The 3,468-nt window shown below is 37.7% G+C and overlaps 1 non-coding gene across 1 annotated transcript; it reads right to left on the reverse strand.

The window, feature by feature from the left end:
* Positions 1-1,071: 1,071 nt before the first annotated feature.
* LOC133820737 (small nucleolar RNA R71) lies at positions 1,072-1,176 on the reverse strand. The gene has a single exon (XR_009887138.1). It is a non-coding gene; the product is annotated as a small nucleolar RNA R71 (small nucleolar RNA).
* Positions 1,177-3,468: the final 2,292 nt, after the last annotated feature.

Here is a 3,468-nt window from a genome sequence, read left to right on the forward strand (position 1 = left end):
AATGCCAGCTATATGTTTAAGTTTATCATAGAGATGTAGAAAACCTGCATATAGGTTGAGATCTTATATCTTGAATAAGAATAGGAATCGATTTATGTTAACCTGCTATTAGAATAGGAAGAAAGAAAATTAGAACTGATTAAAAAAATATTAATAGAATGAAAAGTTGATGAAGTTAATACCCTAGGTCTTTTTATTATTGATTTTTATCATTTGATTAATTTTTTTGTTTTTAGTTATTGAAATTGTGTTTATAGTTAGATCTATTCATCTTAATTTTACTTGCCAAATAGAAAGTAAAGAATGATTATTGGTAATTGGTTAATTATCTCTGTGGGATGATATTCATTATTCCAGAATTTATTACTTGACACGACCACGTACACTTGTGTACATATTTTACAAACCAAGTTTTTGGCGGCGTTGCTGAGGACTTAATGTCAAATATCAAAATTAATTGTATTTTGTTCTAATTTGGATTTTATATTTTACACTCACTCGGATCGAGGTTGTATTGTGTTTTAGGAATTATTGGTATATACGGGGAAGTAGAAAAAAATAACTCATACTGATAGATCTTGAAATTGAGAGAACGTGCTGACAAAACCAAAAGATAAAGAAAATGTTGGATTTTTCCATGGCTGAGAACACTAACACACTGTGTGGACAACAATGCAAATCTGGGTAATGCAGCTGAGGCTGATCTGCCATTGAAAAATTATGTACTCCCTACTGTTACAGGGATACATTCAAATATTCGTCCTCCTACTATTGAGGCGAATAATTTTGAGATAAAACCATCGATTATTCAGATGGTACAAAATTGTGTACAATTCAGGGGAATACCAAACGAGGATCCAAATCTCCTTATTACCAACTTTTTAGAGCTATGTGTGACATTCAAAATGAACGGGGTGAGTAACGATGCTGCCAGATTAAGATTATTCCCATTTTCATTAAAAGACAGAGCTAAGAGTTGGTTGAATTCATTACAAGCCAACTCTATAGTTACTTGGGAAGACTTGGCTCAGAAATTCCTTGGTAAATATTTTCCTCCTGCGAAGTTTGCTCGATATAGAGGAAAGATTAATAACTTCCATCAGCAAGATGGGGAGTCATATATGATGCATGGGAATGTTTTAAAGAGTTGCAAAGGAAGTGCCCACATCATGGAATAGAGAAGTGGCTGCTGGTGCATACATTTTACAATGGTTTGAGGGGGGGGGGGGGGATATGGGGACAATTATTGATGCAGCATCGGGAGGAGCATTTATGAGAAAAAGCGCTAATGAAGCTTATGAATTACTAGAAGAGATGGCCATGAATAACTACAATTGGCCTACTGAGCATGAGAATAAGAAGGTGGCAAGAGTCTTAGAGGTCGATCGTATTGCTTTATTAACTGCTTAAGTGGCATCTCTAACCAAGCAATTACAGTCGAATAACCTCGCCGCACAAGCAATGCAAGTACAGAATGTCATGAGTTGTGAGATTTGTGGGGGACCGCATTCTTATGAACAATGCCCAAGCACTACTAGTTGCTCGATAGACGTGAACAATATGCCTTTGGAACATGCACAGGTTATTGGTAACTTTCCAGGACCTACACCCAACACTTATTCAAATTCATATACTCCTGCGTGGAAAAATCATCCTAACTTGTCTTGGAAAAATAACCAAGGGTTACAACTGTAGTATCCATAGTACCCACCTCAACACCTACTCCATCAACCGACTTATGGACTACACTCTAGGCTTTATTATGATCCAAACCCACACCCATCTCATCCACCACAACATCCTCAAATGAACTCACCAACAACTCAGCTAGACCAATTAAATTAATTCATGACAGAGACAAGGTCTTCCATTAGGAATTTGGAGACACAAATGGGTTAGTTGGCTAAACTACTTTCTTGTAGACAACAAGGGAATTTTCCTAGTTCCACAGAGGTAAATCCCAATGAGCAATGTCAAGCTGTCACTTTGAGGAGTGGGAATAAGTATGATGGACCTACAATGGATGACAGAGGAAAGAAGATAAAGGATCAACATGTTACTAGTCCAACACAAGAAGCTGTTACTGAAGACCTTCCAAAGAAAGAAAAGCCGAAATACACCGAGCCTACACCAAAGATTCCCTATCCTCAACGGTTCCGAAAGGCCAATCTTGACAAACAATTCTCCAAATTTCTTGTGGTATTTAAGAAACTTCACGTTAACATTCCTTTTGCAGAGGCTCTAGAACAAATGCCTAGTTATGTGAAGTTTATGAAAGAGATATTTTCTAATAAGAGAAAAATGGAGGATTATGAAACCGTGACATTAATAGAATAGTGTAGTGCAATTATTCAAAAGAAACTTCCTCAAAAGTTAAGAGATCCGAGCAGCTTCACTATACCTTGCACCATTGGGAACTTTCATTGTGAGAGGGCTTTATGTGTTTTGGGTGCAAGCATTAATTTAATGCCTATGTCTGTAATTAGAAGACTTGGTTTAGGGGGAGCTAGACCAACTACTGTTACTCTTCAACTAGTTGATCATTCATTGACACACCCTCGAGGTATTATAGAGGACGTTCTAGTAAAGGTAGATAAATTCATGTTTCTAGCATATTTCATTGTATTAGATATGGAGGAAGATGAAGACGTGCCTATTATATTGGGACGACCATTTTTAGCCACGGGGCAATCTTTGATAAATGTCTAGAAGGGTGAGTAAAGGCTCAGAGTACAAGGTGATGAGGTAGTTTTTAATGTCTTTAAAGCCTTGAAATATCCTTCAGCTAGTGACAGTTGTTTCAATATTAGTGTATTGGAGGAACAAGGTAAATGGGTCCAGCCTATTGAGGATCCACTTGAGTTGAGTTTGGTTGCAAGTCCTAAAGAGTGTGATGGTACCGAAACCATCGAATATGCTAAGTGGATGAACTCATCGGTGTAAATTTATAAAAAGAAATATGAGGAATTAGGGCAACTGCCTGGGAGACCTCTCCCATCTATTGAGAAGCCACCCATTCTTGAGTTAAAGACTTTATCGGATCATCTTAAGTATGCTTATTTGGGTAAGAACAACACACTACCAGTTATTATTTCAGCTTTGTTGTCTCGGATTGAAGAAGAGAAGCTACTTAGAGTGTTGAAGGCTCACAAGCTAGCAATTGGGTGGACTTTGGCAGATATTAAGGATATAAGCCCTTCAATGGTGATGCACTGTATATTAATGGAGGAGGATAGTAAGCCTAGTATTGATGTTCAGAGGAGGCTTAATCCTTCAATGAAAGAGGTGGTAAGGAAGGAAATCCTTAAATGGTTTGATAAAGGGGTAATTTACCCAATATCTGATAGTTCGTGGGTTAGGCTTGTTCAGGTGGTCCCGAAGAAGGGTGGTATGATGGTGGTTAAGAACGATAATAATGAACTGATTCCAACTCGTACGGTGACGGGGTGAAGAATTTGTATAGACTAC

This window comes from Humulus lupulus, chromosome 2, assembly GCF_963169125.1.
Source record: "Humulus lupulus chromosome 2, drHumLupu1.1, whole genome shotgun sequence".
In the NCBI taxonomy this organism is placed as follows: Eukaryota; Viridiplantae; Streptophyta; class Magnoliopsida; order Rosales; family Cannabaceae; genus Humulus; species Humulus lupulus.